The sequence below is a fragment of the Phocoena phocoena genome, chromosome 19 (genome assembly GCF_963924675.1).
Source record: "Phocoena phocoena chromosome 19, mPhoPho1.1, whole genome shotgun sequence".
NCBI classification, from domain to species: domain Eukaryota; kingdom Metazoa; phylum Chordata; class Mammalia; order Artiodactyla; family Phocoenidae; genus Phocoena; species Phocoena phocoena.
Window position 1 is genome coordinate 19,785,932 of NC_089237.1, and position 15,752 is coordinate 19,801,683.

Here is a 15,752-nt window from a genome sequence, read left to right on the forward strand (position 1 = left end):
TCTGGAGGAGGATGTTTAGGGGAGAGGGGTGGGGGGCGGGGCTCCCTTAGCAGCCTGATGCCTTCTCGGCTGGATCCCGAGCGTCCACGGCTGCCTTGTGTGTGGAGAAGGCAAGGTGCGGGGGAGCTGGAGTTGGTTTAATTTAATACACACAACTTGGAACCTTAGGAGGCTAGGAGGGATGAAGAGATGACTGGGGGTGAGTCCCCCGTTTTGGGCACACCAGGCCGTATTTATCTCTTCAGCGGGCAGCCTCCTTGCCGGCCTCTCAACTTCCAGCCTGCTCTGCCCCCCGTCCAGCCTTAATGAACATTGGCCCACCTCTCCAGGGCAGAACACTACCCCACCCCCACCCCACCCCACCACCCCCGCCCCGCCATGGCCTGTAGCTTGGAGTCCAGGCCCCTTATTGGTCGGTGTGTGGTGGGCCCGCCCCCGCCCCTGCACCCCTCCCCTCCGTCCCTTCAGCCAACATCTTCCGCGCTGTTTCTTGCCTCCTGATCATTGTCCATGCTGTTCCCTCTGCTCTCATTTCACCCATCACGGTGCCACTGTCAGCTTATGTGACGGTCCCCCACCCACGTCCCCAAATTCTCCTTCCCGGGGAGGGCTGAGTATAACACACATGCCAAGCCTGGAACATGTGGCCCCTGCGGGCCTGCTCTCACCAGATCCGTTGCCTCATCTCTATACCTGCCTGGAGCTCCGGCCGTGGAGGGAGGTCACGGCCTTGTTCTTGGAGGAGCAGTGGCACAGGTCTGGTGTTGGGGGCAGGGCAGGGAGCCCAGTTAGACGGCAGCTGAAAGGTGCAGGGGAGAGGTGATGAGATGCTGAGCCGAGCTCTGCTGAGAGGGGCCGTGGAATGGGAGGGGAGAACAGAATCTTCAGAGATCATGAGAAGGTCTTTTTTTTTTTTTGGCTGTGCCTCGCGGCTTGTGGGACCTTAGTTCCCCGACCAGGGATTGAACCCCGGCCCTCGGCAGGGAAGGTGCACAGCCTTAACCACTGCACTGCCAGGGAATTCCCACGAGAAGGTCTCTTAACAATGCGCTTTCTGTACTCTTGTGTTCAGGGCCTGCCTTAGTCTGCTCGGGTTGCTATAACAAAACACCATAGACTGGTGGCTCAAACCCCATTTACTTCTCACAGTTCTGGAGGCAGGAAGTCCAAGATCAAGGTGCCAGTAGATTCCATGTCTGGTGAGAGCCTACTTGGCTTGCAGACAACACCTCCTTGCCATGTGCTCACATGACCTTTCCTTGGTGCTGGCTCAGAGAGAGAGAGATTTCTCTCCCTCTTCTTATAAGGGCACGAATCCCATCATGAGAGTCCCACCCTTGTGACCTCATCTAAACCAAATTATCTCCCAAAGGCCCTATCTCCAAATACCATCACACTGGGGGCTAGAACTTCAACATACGAATTCAGAGAGACACAGACATTCAGCCCATAAGAGAGTCCTGATAGGAAACAATCAATTTGGGTAATTTGAGAATTTGCTAAAGGGACAATTTTACAAAGGTGTGGGCAGGTATAGGAAGCAGGAAGGGAGAGGGTAGTACTCTGGACTAATTATGGTGGCCTCACCTTCTCTACCCTCAGGCAAGAAGGGAAGGAGTGCTTCTTGGGGACAGAGCCCTGTGGATGAGTTTCCTGACAAGGGAAGGCTGTGACCTCACTCCCTACTGGTGCTCCCTGTTGGCCAAACCCAAGCAGAAACCAGAGAGCCCATCAATGTGGTCTATCCATGTTGTATCCTGCTGCCCAGAGCAGAGTGGGGAGTAGATCTGGGGAAGCCAGTGGAATATAACTCTCTCCCACCCACCATCTTTCCAAAAGAGTATTGGAGATGTTACAAGAAAGGATTGCTCTTTCAAGTCTCAAAACAGGCAATGAGGACAAGGGAAAACAAGGGGCAGCAAAGCACCCACATTAAGGGTTCATACTAGCCATGATTGAGCTTCCTCATTGATGCTGAGCTTCCTGGCAGCCTGGTCAAAAGGGGAAACAATGCAAGTTAAACTCAATGGAGTGAGTTGACTGCTGCTTCAGTTTTCACGCAGGAGCTGTCTGAGCCCCACAACCTTGAGAAAGTCAGTTCACTTCTCTGAACTTCGATATCCTCATCTGTAAAAAGGGGGTAATGCCTGCTCCGCCTACCGAACATGAGGATGAAATGAGAAAGCACAGCGATTCCAGCAAGAAGAAGGGGAAAGGGCGAGAGGCTTTTTTCTAGAGAGGCATTGCCTTTTCATTTTCCAGAAGGGACATTCACTCCAGGGACGTATCTGGACATGGGCTGGACACGGTCACATGACCATCCCTTGCTCCAAGGGAATCTGGGAAACAGTATTTCAGCTGCAAACATTACCTCCTTGATAAAAATCAGGTTTCTGATAGAAAGAAAGGGGACATAGAGGACCTGGGGTTCGCGACTGGGAATGAGTTCCGGGACCAGCTGCTGCCTTTTTAGGTAGGTTTGTTGGGGAAGCCAGCGGAAGAGCTGAGCGGATGTCAGCAAAAGAACTGACAGGGTAGCAGACCAGAGGGAAATGCAGGCCGAGGTGAGGTGGGCAGACCTGACTGAGCCACATCCAAGGAATAGGACCCTGGCCCTGTCCGTCTAGAGGGTCTGGAGGAAGGTCTCTGCCACCCACATGATCAACAGCTCTACCTTGGTATCAACAGTACCAATGCAGACAGACACCCACCTATGACAAGCGAGGGGCACTTGCTAGATGGCCGAACCAAGCCCCCACCCGCCCAGAAATGGCGATGGGCCAGAATGAGGGGCAGAATCCAACAAGGTGGGATTAATATCAAGTTATTAAAATACGTCTTTAAAGGACTTCCCTGGCGGTCTGGTTAAGCTTCTGCGCTTCCAGTGCAGGGGCCATGGGTTTGATTCCTGGTCGGGGAACTAAGATCCCACATGCTGCATGGCGCAGCCAAAAAAAGTCTTAAAAATAAGTTCTCATCTGTGGACCTAAAATGGCTTAAAATAACGTCTGCCAATTAAAAAAATAAGTTACTAAAAATAAGTTATTAAAGGGAGTCTTGCACTAAACATTTAAAAAACGTTTCTGCGTGACCTCATCTCCAAAGCATATAAGTTGGCTTAAAAGGTACAATCGATAAGATAAAAATAACTAGGTAGGAAATAATTTGATGGAATCCTAAATCCTATACTTGAATCTAAAAACATCTATGCACATATAGGAAATATGGGGAAGTTCAGCTACACCCAGAACGTGTGGGAAAGATTAGTTGCCCCGTGGCATGTGGGATCTTTGTTCCCCAAGGAAAGAACTGTCTCTGGAGGAACTGCGTTGGCTAGATTTGTGGATCGTTCATTCATTCATTCATTCATTCATCAACTGCTTCCTAAGGGCCTGCTGTTTGCCAGGCTTTGTTCAAGGCACCGTGGGTAGAGACGCCCATGTTCTTGTCTTCCAGGGGGAAGGTGGATGGACAGTAAACCAAGATCAGCAGGACGGCATGGATGGGAGCATGTGCTTAGGAGTCTGGGTGGGTCCAGGAAGTCCGAGAGGGAGTGGGGGACAATTGAGCCTCATTGTGAATAAGGAGGAGGTATTTGCTGGGCATCACTGGGAGGCACCGGCATTCCTGGCAGTGGGAACAGCAAAGGCATGGACATGGGGATCTGGGTGGGGAGTTCAAGAAATAACAGTGGGTTGGTGTGCCCGGCCCTTAAAGAGGAGGGGGGCGGTACAGTGAGAAACAGGCTGGAAAATGGGGCAAAAGTCAGATGGCGGAAGGCCTTGTGCATCTGGCCAAAGCGTGTGAACTTGATCCTGGATAAGATGGGGTGTGTGTGTGAGGAAACCACTGAGGTTTTAACCAGAAGGCAGCAGTGACCCCACGTGGAGGGCGAGGTTCTGTCTTGAGGTCATTCTTGGAGGGCCGGTCGTAGTAACAGTCGGTGATCATACCCATCATCACTCATTTACCTTTTTCTTAGTACCAGACCCTATGCTAAGTGATTTCCTCACAACTTTGAGGGTGAGGATTATTTCCTCTCATTTCACTTTTGAGGCTAAAGACGTTCCAGTGACCTGCCTATAACTCTATAGTTTTAACTCATACTAACAACAGCAGTTATGAGCCCTCAGGTGCAAAGTACTTTACTGAATAATCTCAGTCCCCACATCCCTGTGAGGTGTATAAAATGAAGGTAAATTATACAAGGTGCAGCCCCCGAGGCTCAGAGAGGTTAGAAAATGTGCCGAAGGCAGAACAGCTGTGTGAGCACCTGGGCTGAGATCTGAATCCAGGGCACCTGACTCTTTCTTTCTTTAATTTTGTTCTATTTCTTTCCCTTTTCTTAAATATATATTTATTTATATTTTGGCTGCATCGGGTCTTCGTTGCGTCATACAGGATCTTTCTTTGTGGTGGTGCGCGGTTCTTCGCTGCGGTGCGCGGGCTTCTCTCTAGTTGTGGTGTGCAGGCTTAGTTGCCCCGCGGCACGTGGGATCTTAGTTCCCCAAGGAAGGAACTGGCGTCCCCTGCACTGCAAGATGGATCCTCAACCACTGGACCACCAGGGAAGTCCCCAGGACACCTGACTCTTAATCCCAAGGCGCTTTACCCACAACCCGTCCCCAAGGTTGGGACCCTGAGCCTGGGTCTGCGTTGATGCCATGGCCCCACTGGCAACCCCTGGCTGGCCTTGGGCGCCCCGATGAGATCAGGAGGGATGGGGTTCATGCCCGACCAAAGGATGCGGGGCCTGGAGAAGAGCACATTGGCAAAAGACCTGTCAGATGGGCCAGAGCACTGGGGGGTGCAGCCTCATTCTGGGGTTCCCCAGAGGGCGTAACTGGAACAAGAAGTGGGATTGCGTGTGGGAGTGGGATTACGAAGAAGATCTTTGCTCTAAGCAGAAGTCTTGAGGAAGACTTTTCGAGGATGAGAGCTGTCTGGAAGTGCACAGACTACTTTACTGAGCTCCGCATTACTGGAGATATCCAGGCAGAGGCTGGAGGATGACCTGGTGGGGCGGTGATGGGAGGGGTCCTGCAGCAACTGACAAAGGTCTCCATGGAAGGGCGGGAGTGGCAATGGGGTTGCCTGATAAGGGGACCTCAGGGCCTGCTCCTCCACCGGGAATCCTCACTCCTTGGTCAGAGGTGCTAAGCCCCCCTCCTCTGGGGCCAGAACACAGCCCTCTCTCTCCTCCCCACCCCAGCAGCACTGCCCCTCCCCTCTCCCTCCTTCCCTGCCCTCCAGCCCCACAAATTCCCCTGGAAGGGCACAGAGCCTGGACACAGACCCAAGGATCAGAGGGGGACAAGTCAAGGAGCAAAGGGCTCTTTGGTATCCTCCCTGGGGCTGGGGGGAGCTCAGAGAGGCGCGAGAGCAGCAGAACATCCTCCCAGGCTCGCCAGCACTGCCTGCCCGGCAGGCTAGACCCGGCTGACGGCACTGCCCTCCTCACAGTGGGTGCTGTGGCTCCCCTCACCCCTCTCCCAGCTGTTCCCCACAGAGCCTCCCAGGGCAGGGCCGGCCCTGTGACCTTCCAGCTCCATATCCCACTTAGGACCACAGCTCTCGTCCCTGGAGGAAGTGAGTGGGGGCCAGGCTGAGGGGCTCTAAGTGAGAGTTCGGGGGAGGTGACTGAGCTGGGGGTCCCCCACTGAGGGTCTGTGGCTCCCATCCTTGGATCCCCTTGCTCCCAACAGGCGCTGCCTGGAAGGTTTCCCAGTGGGGCTCACCTCTGCTGGGGATTGGGGAGCACTGGTCTGGGAGTCCAGAGCCCTGGGCTCTCACCTTGCCTGGGCAAGTCAGCCCTCTCTGAAGCCTTTGGGGGTCACTCCCCCCCACCCCCGCAACAGACAGACTCACCCAGAGAATCCATCGTGTGTTCATTCAACAAATACAGAGTGCCTACTCTAATTGGAGTCCTGAGGATACAGAAGTGAGCAAAGCAGACACTGCCCTCATTGTTTCTATTTTAATTAATTAATTAATTAATTTAGGCTGCTCCATGCGGCATGCAGGATCTTAGTTCCCTGACCAGGGATCGAAGCTGTGCCCCCTGCTTTGGAAGCGAGAAGTCCTAACCACTGGACCGCCAGGGAAGTCCCTCATTGTTTTTATTTTATTATTTTTTTTCAATAGACAGCAAACATGGTCTCCCGTACCCTGAGCTGTATTCTCCTCTTCACTCATTCTTTTTTTTTTTTTTTTTTTTGCGGTACACGGGCCTCTCACTGTTGTGGCCTCTCCCGTTGCGGAGCACGGGCTCCGGGCGCGCAGGCCCAGCGGCCATGGCTCACGGGCCCAGCCGCTCCGCGGCATGTGGGATCTTCCCGGACTGGGGCACGAACCCACGACCCCTGCATCAGCAGGTGGACTCTCAACCACTGTGCCACCAGGGAAGCCCCCTTTTTTTTTTTTAACATCTTTATTGGAGTATAACTGCTTTACAATGGTGTGTTAGTTTCTGCTTTATAACAAAGTGAATCAGTTCCTCATTGTTTTTAAAATAATCAGCTCATGGGTAACAATCTTACATGGTGAACAGTGAGAGGCAGGTGAGGATGCCAGGAGAAGGCAGATCAAGGAGACACCCTGGTCTCGGAGCAGGGAGGGCTTCTCAGAGGAGGAGGGCAACCTCAGAAGGACAGATGAGCAGGAGTGAGCCTGCAGGCTGTATGGGTGGCAGGGGTTCTACGGAACAAGGGCCCTGTGGGAGAGAGCTTGGTGGGGCTTGGAGAGGAGGAAATGGCACTCTGCCCAAGGTCCTGGCCATCCTCCCTGGAGCCCCTGCGTCCCACCCCGACCATCGCCCCAGGTACTTCCCCTCTGTCCTCTCTCCTTGCTTCGCTCTCTTCACTGTCCTGGCCAACAGCAGGGCCTAGAAACCAGAAGACAGTGGGCTGAGGTGCTCAGGACCCCAGTGCATCCCCACGTCCTCACCCCGGCTCAGGGGAGGGCTTGGAAGGCTCAGTGCCCCAGGAGTCTGGCTGGGATCCTGGGAAGCGGAGTAAGGGAAAGGGGGCGCTGAGGGGTTGAGGGACCCGGGGGATCGGGGGTTACACTGTCGTGGCCATTGCCTGGTTCTGCTGGGGAAGTGGGACCAGGAGAGGGAGGAGGGCTCCCCGGAGGCCTGCGGGAGACGAGCAGGAGTGGGGGTGGGGGTGAGAGGTCTGTGCTGTCCCACGTCCAGGGCACCCCTCCGTCCTGCCCCCAAGTCTGATGCAGAAGGTAGGCCTGGTGCCTGGCCGTACCCAGGTCCCTGCATTCAACCTCAGGGGCTCTTTCCACGGGGAACCCTGTCCCAGGTGGCTTTTTCCAGGTTCAGGCCAGGGGAGGTAGCCTGAGCTGGGTGTGTGTCACCCAAGGCTGGGAATCAGAGTGTCTGTGCCCCAAGTTCATGGCTGCGGTGAGGAGTATGCCTGGCAGACCTGGGCAGCAAGTGGCAGAAACCCAACAGCCAGACGGAAATGCTTATTGTGGACGGACTGGGGGTCTGAGCCCTGGTTTTTCCATCTGAAAAATGGAGTCACCATCCCTGCACTGCCTCTTCTGTGGGGTGATGACCCTGCAGGCGAGGGAGCTGGGGTCGGGTGGGGTGGGGGTGGGGGCATGTGGACTGGCACTGCCCTCTGGTGGTTACAGTGAGAGTTGCCAGGCACTAGTGCCTGGTCCTAGAGGGTGTTGCTACCTGGGAGCCTCTTGGGTCCCCTTCAACTCTGTCTTCTCCATCCCACTTCCTTCTTCTTTACCCCACACTTCCCAGGGGTCTCAGGGCTACTTTATCAAGGACTGGGATAATTCAGTTCAGCAAACATCTATTCAGCAAAAATTGAATGGGCCCCTACTCTATGTCCTGTTCTGTGCTTGGTGTTGGAGCTACAGAGATGTTTCTAGTAAGACTGTCCAGGAAGCTAGTGGCTAGTGGGGGAGCCACTCGACAGAGCTGCAGAGCTGCAGGCTCATGTAGTCCGGGCTGTGCTGATGCCCGGTCATGGCCACCTCCTGGTATTCTCCAACCTCCCTGTCCACAGCGAGCCCTTGGGGGTGGGTTGTGTCTTCTTAAAACTTCTTGTTGACAGACAGAGAAAGACAGATATCAAATGATATCACTTATATGTACAGTCTTATATGTAAATAAGTCCACAAATGGACTTATTTACAAAACAGAAACAGATTCACTGACATAGAAAACAAACTTATGGTTACCAAAGGGGGGGCGGAGGGATAAATTAGGAGTTTGGGATTAGCAGACACCAACTACTATATATAAAACAGATAAACAACAAGGTCCTACTGTATAGCACAGGGAAATATATTCAATATCTTGTAATAACATAATGAAAAAGGATATATATATGTATAACTGAACCATTTTGCTGTACATCAGAATCTAACGCAACATTGTAAATCAACTATACTTCAATAAAAAAAAAATAAAAAACTTTTTGCTGACAAATAAACTGTAGGAAAGACGTGCACACTTTATGCACCTCTATGTTCACAGCAGCATTATTTACAATAGCCAAGATATGGAAGCAAAGTGTCCATCAACAGATGAATGTATAAAGAAGATGTGATATATACATATATATATATATATATATATATAATGAAATATTACTCAGCCATAAAAGAGAACGAAATCTTGCCCTTTACAACAACATGGATGGACTTAGAGGGTATTATGCTAAGTGAAATAAGTCAGACAGAAAGACAAATACCTATGATTTCACCCATATGTGGAATCCTAAAAAAAAAACCAAATGAACAAACATAACAAAACAGAAACAAGATTATAGATAAGAGATACAAACAGGTGGTTGTCAGAGGGGAGGAAACAAAAAGTTGAGGGAGATTAAGAGGTACAAATTTTCAGTTGCAAAACAAATGAGTCATGGGTATGAAATGTACAGTGAGGGAGCTAGTCAATAACTATGTAATATCTTTGTATGGTGACAGATGGTGACTAGACTTATCATGGTGATATATATATATATATGTTTTTTTTGTTTTGGGGGGTGGTGCCGCATTGCGTGACTTGCAGGATCTCAGTTCCCCAACGAGGGACTGAACCTGGGCCACGGCAGTGAAAACCCGGAATCCTAACCCCTAGGCCACCAGGGAGCTCCCACGGTGACCATTTTGAAATGCATAGAGATATTGAATGACTGTATTGTGCACCAGGAATTAACACAGCGTCGTAGGTCAATTAAACTTTAAAAGCAAACACAGAAAAAGAAATCAGATTTGTGGGTAACAGAGATGGGGGGTAGGGGAAGGGGGAAGTAGGGGAAGTCAGTCAAAAGGTACAAACTCCCAGTTACAAGATAAAGAAGTTCCTGGGATGTGATGTCTAACATGATAAATAGAATTAACACTTTTTTTTTTTGAGGTACGCGGGCCTCTCACTGTGTGGCCTCTCGCGTTGCGGAGCACAGGCTCTGGACGCGCAGGCTCAGCGGCCATGGCTCACGGGCCCAGCCGCTCCGCAGCATATGGGATCTTCCCGGACCGGGGCACGAACCCGTGTCCCCTGCATCGGCAGGCGGACTCTCAACCACTGCGCCACCAGGGAAGCCCAACACTGTTTTATGCTATCTGTGAAAGTCGTTAAGAGAGTAAAGCCTAAGAGTTCTCATCACAAGAAAGAAATTTTTTTTGTTTTTTTAAAAAAAGATCAGTGGGGGACTTCCCTGGTGATGCAGTAGTTGAGAATCCGCCTGCCAATGCAGGGGACACGGGTTCGAGCCCTGGTCTGGGAAGATCCCACGTGCCACAGGGCAACTAAGCCCGTGCACCACAACTACTGGGCCTGGGCTCTAGAGCCCACGAGCCACAACTAATGAGCCTGTGTGCTGCAACTACTGAAGCCCGTGCGCCTAGAGCTCGTGCTCCGCAACAAGAGAAGCTACCGCAATGTGAAGCCCGTGCACCGCAACGAAGACCCAATGCATTCAAAAATAATAAAAATAAATAAATAAATGTATTAAAAAATAATAAAATAAAATACAGCTGCTATAAAAAAAATACGGCTGCTAGAACATTTAAAATCACATGTGTGGCAAAACAAAAACAGATGGACATAGAGAACAGACTTGTGGTTGCCAAGGAGAAGGGGGTGGGGGAGGGATGGATTGGGAGTTTGGGATTAGCAAATGCAAACTATTATATATAGAATGGATAAACAACAAGGTCCTACTGTATAGCACTATGTTCAATATCCTGTGATAAATCACAGTGGAAAAGAATATGAAAAAAATTACATCTGTGACTTGTGTTTGTGACTCCCATTCTATTCTTATTGGACAGCGTTGCTCTGGAATTCATTCTTTACCCAGGAGCCAAAGTGATCTTCTCATAAATGTAGGTTAGACCATGTTGCTCTCCGGCTGGAAAATCCTCGGGGGTGTCCCATCCCACGAGCATCCAAGCAGGCACGGGTCTCCAGGTCTTTGTACTTGCTTTTCCTCTGCCTGAACAGCTCTTCCCTCATATAGACAGGGCTCACTTGCTTAATTCACTTTGGTCTGTGCCCAAATGTCACCGCCTCAGGGAAGCCTTCCCAGAACACGCTTTCTGAAACAGTAACATCTGTTCCTCCTCCTCCTTACTTGGCTCTCTTTCTCTCCCACATTGCTTATCAGCATAGGATATTATACATGGTGTCACTATGTGACATTATAGGTGGTGTTACTGTGTCTACTTCCCCAGAGTGGAAGCTCCCGACGGTAGGGATTTGTCTTGTTCATTGCTGTATCCCCAGTTCCTAGAAGAGTACCAGGCTCTTGGAGGGGCTCAATGAAGACTTGTTGAGTGAATGAATGAAAGCGTGAGAAGTTCCAAGAGTTGGGAGAAGTCCTGCATGGCTGGAGCGGGGGGATGTCAGTGGATGGCAGAGGTGCAGGTGGGTGAGATGGGAGCCCCAAACAGGAATGAATGTGCTGCCAAAGAGTTGGACTCTTGTTGGCCTTGAAGGCAATAAAACTATGTAAGATTGGAATGTTTTGGGTGACAAAGCAGGAGAGATGCTTACAACTGATTTTCAGCCCTCTTTGTAGAGGATAGGGAGTTATCAGGGGTAATGTGTGTCTGTGTGTTACTACTTTAAAAGTAAGATTTAATTAATTAATTTATTTATTGGCTGTGCTGCATAGCTTGTGGGATATCAGTTCCCTGACCTGGGACTGAACCCCGGCCCTGGCATTGAAGGCGCCGAGTCCTAACCACTGGACCACAAGGGAATTTCCTAAAAGTAAGATTTTATTAAGACACACCCCCCCCAATGTTCATAGCAGCGCTATTTACAATAGCCAAGACATGGAAACAGCCTAAATGTCCATCGATGGATGAATGGATGAAGAAGATGTAGTTTACAAACAGAAAGGAATACTACTCAGCCATAAAAAAGAATGAAATAATGCCATTTGCAGCAACATGGATGGACCTAGAGATTATCATACTAAGTGAAGTAAGCCAGACAGAGAAAGACAAATACCATATGATATCACTTATATGTGGAATCTAAAATATGGCACAAATTAATCTATCCACAAAACAGAAACAGACTCACAGACATAGAAAACAAATTTATATTTACCAAAGGGGGGAGGGATAAATTAGGAGTTTGGGATTAGCAGATACAAACTACTATATATGAAATAGATAAACAACGATGTCCTACTGTATAGCACAGGGAACTATATTCACTATCCTGGGATAAACCATGATGGAAAAGAATATGAAGAAGAATATGTATATATATGTATAACTGAATCAATTTGCTGTACACCAGAAACTAACACATCGTATATCAGCTATACTTCAATTAAAATGTAAGATTTTATTATGGAAAACAAAAAACACATGAGAGAGAGAACAGTATTATGATCCGCCTGTGTTCATCCCATGATGACGACACTAGTTATCAACTCATGGCTGACCTTGTTTCATCTATGTCCCCATTGGCTTCCCCCTCCTGTGTTATTTTGAAGCAAATCCCAGACATTGTTTCATATACAAAAAGTTCGGTATCTATCTTTAAAAAATAAAGGCTCAGGCTTCCCTGGTGGCCCAGTGGTTGAGAGTCCGCCTGCCGATTCAGGGGACACGGGTTCGTGCCCCGGTCCGGGAAGATCCCACATGCCGTGGAGCGGCTGGGCCCATGAGCCATGGCCGCTGAGCCTGCGCGTCCGGAGCCTGTGCTCCGCAACGGGAGAGGCCACAACAGTGAGAGGCCCGCGTACCGCCAAAAAAAAAAAAAAAGGCTCTTTTCAAAAACATAAGGGGACTTCCCTGGTGGTCGAGTGGGTAAGACTCCGCGCTCCCAATGCAGGGGGCCCGGGTTTGATCCCTGGTTGTGAAACTAGATCCTGCATGCATTCCTGCAACTAAGAAGCCCACATGCCCTAACTAAGAAGTCCACATGCCTCAACTAAATATACTGCATGCCGCAACGAAGATCCTGTGTGCTGCAACTAAGATCTGGCGCAGCCAAAATACATAAATAAATAATAAATAAAACAAAAATGAAAGGACATCAGTAGGTGAATAGATTAATAAACCATGGTACATCCAGATGATAAAATATTATTCAGTGCAAAAAAAGAATGAGATATCAAGACATGAAAAGACATGGAAGAACCTTAAATACATATTAGTAAGTGAAAGAAGCCAATCCAAAAAGGCTAGATATTGTGTGATTCCGACTGTATGACATTCTGGAAGAGGCCAAACTATGAGATTGTGAAAATATCTATGGTTGCCAGGGTTGAGGTAGAGGGAGGGATGAAAAGGTGGAGCCCAGGGGATTTTTTTTAAATCGAAGCATAGTTGATTTATAATGTGTTAATCATTGCTGTACAGCAAAGTGATTCAGTTATACATATATGTATACATTCTTTTTTATATTCTTTTCCATTATGGTTTATCACAGGATTTGAATGCAATTCCCTGTGCTATACAGTAGGACCTTGTTAAACAACAAGGTTATCCAAGGTTGTTATCCATTTTATATATAATAGTTTGTGCCATCTAATCCCAAACTCCTAGTCCATCCCTCCCCCATCCTTCCTCCCCCCTTGTCAGCCACAAATCTGTTCTCTACGTCTGTGAGTCTACTTCTGTTTCGTAAATAAGTTCATGTGTGTCATCTTTTAGATTCCACGTATAAGTGATATCATATGGTATTTGTCTTTTTCTTTCTGACTTACTTCACTTGGTACGATCATCTCTAAGCCTATCCACGTTACAGAGGATTCTTAGGGCAAGGAAAATGTTCTGTATGATACCATAATGATGGTTACGTGTCATACATTTGTCCAGATCCATAGAATGTAAAACACCAAGAGTGACCCCTAATGTAAACTACAGACTTTGGGTGATTATGATGTGTCAGTTTAGGCTCATCAGTGGTAACAAATGTCCCGCTCTGGGGGGAGATGCTGATAATGCGGAAAGCTATGCATGTGTTGTGGGAGGGGATATATAGGGAACTCTTTGTACTTTCTAAGCTCAATTTTGCTGTGAACGTAAAACTGCTCTAAAATATAAACTTTATTTTTTTTGAAAGATAAAATATGGAGTGATGGATATGTTCATTATCTTGACTGTGATGATGGTTTCATGAGTATTATAAGTATATCAAAACTTACCCTATTTAAGTATGTTCAGTTAGAATTGTCAATTACACCTCAATAAGTCTGTTTACAAAAAAAGGAATGAGGTATTGATATATTCTACACCTTAGATGGACCTTAAAAACATGATGCTAAGTGAAAGAAGCCAGACACAAAGGCCACATATTATATGATTCCATTTACATGAAGTGTCCGGAATAGGCAATCCATAGAGATAGAAAGTAGATTAGTGGTTGCTGGGGCTTGTGGGGGAGGGGAATGGGGAATGACTACCAATGGGTATGGGGTTTCATTCTGGTTTGATGAAAATGTTCTGAAATTAGGTAGTGGTGTTGGTTGTACAATTCTGTGAATATACTAAAACCAGAGATTAAACATTTTTTCTCTCTTTTTTTGTTTCATCTTTTAATTTTTAAAATTATTTATTTTTAATTTTTATTTATTTATTTATTTAAAAAATTTATTTATTTACTTTTGGCTGTGTTGGGTCTTCATTGTTGCGTGCGGGCTTTCTCTAGTTGTGTCGAGCGGGGGCTGCTCTTCGGTCTGGTGTGCAGGCTTCTCACTGCGGTGGCTTCTCTTGTTGCGGAGCACGGGCTCCAGGCATGCAGGCTTCAGTAGTTGTGGCTCGTGGGCTCTAGAGCGCAGGCTCAGTAGTTGTGGCGCAGAGGCTTAGTTGCCCCGCGGCATGTGGTATCTTCCCGGACCAGGGCTTGAACCTGTGTCCCCTGCACTGGCAGCAGATTCCTAACCACTGTACCACCAGGGAAGTCCAGATTGGACACTTTTTTTTTTTTTTGCGGTACGCGGACCTCTCACTGTTGTGGCCTCTCCCGTTGCGGAGCACAGGCTCCGGACGCGCAGGCTCCGGACGCGCAGGCTCAGCGGCCATGGCTCACGGGCCCAGCCGCTCCGCGGCATGTGGGATCTTCCCGGACCGGGGCCCGAACCCGTGTCCCCTGAATCGGCAGGTGGACTCTCAACCACTGCGCCACCAGGGAAGCCCCTGACACTTTTAAATGGTGAATTTTATGGCATGTGAGTCATATCTCAAAAAAGCTTTTATTTTTTTTTAAAAGAGTGATAGGGTTGTTAGACTGTTTTGTCCTCCACCTCTCTCTGCAATTCGTAGGCTGAAACTTCAGCGCCAATGTGATAGTATTAAGAGGAGGAGGCTTTGGGGAAGTGATTATGCCATGAGAGTGGAGCCCTCCTGCATGGGAATTGCAGCCTTATAAAAGAGACCCCAGAGAGCTCCCTTACCAGGTGAGGACACAGTGAGAAGGGAAGAGGGCTGTCTACGAACAAGGAATTGGAACTCTCACCAGACACGGAACATGCTGGCATCTGGATCTTGGACTTCCAGCCTCCAGAACTCTGAGGAATAAATTTCTGTTGTTTATAAGCCATCCAGTCTATGGTATTTTGTTAGAGCAATCTGAACGGACTAAGACACCCCCTGCTGGCCGTCTATTCTCAGCCAAACAGCCAGCGCCTTCCTGTTAAAGCTTATCAGGTGACATCACTCCTCTGATGTAAAGTCCTCCACTAACTCAACCTAGGTCTAGCCCATCGGGCCCTGCTGTTACCTCTCCACCTCCCTCATCTATAGTCCCCTTTGTTCATGTCATTTTAGCAACTGTGGCCTCATTCTCTGGCCTTGAGGCTTTGCATTTGCTGTTGCTGCTTCTCACCCTCTGTTGGCGAATATTCTCCCCAGCTCCCTCCCTCCTTCAGCTCTGGACTTAAGTGACTCTTCAGTGAGAGCTTCCCTGAACACCCAAATATTTCAACTTGCAACCCACAGCCCACCCACCCCTCCCTCCCAGGTCCTCCTCCTGCTTTCTTTTCTTCTCCCAGCACTTTTCACATCATTTATGCTATGTGCTCTACTTCTTCATTTATTATTTGTAGCTCTGCATTGCATGTGGGCCCTATGAGGGCAAAGATCTTTGTTTTGTTTCACTGATGTGTCCCCAACACCTGTCACAATGCCTGGCACCAGGTGCTTGATAAATGTTTGTTGAATTCACACCTATGTTCATAGCAGCACTGTTCACAATAGCCAAGACATGGAAACAACCTAAATGTCCATCAACAGATGAATGGATA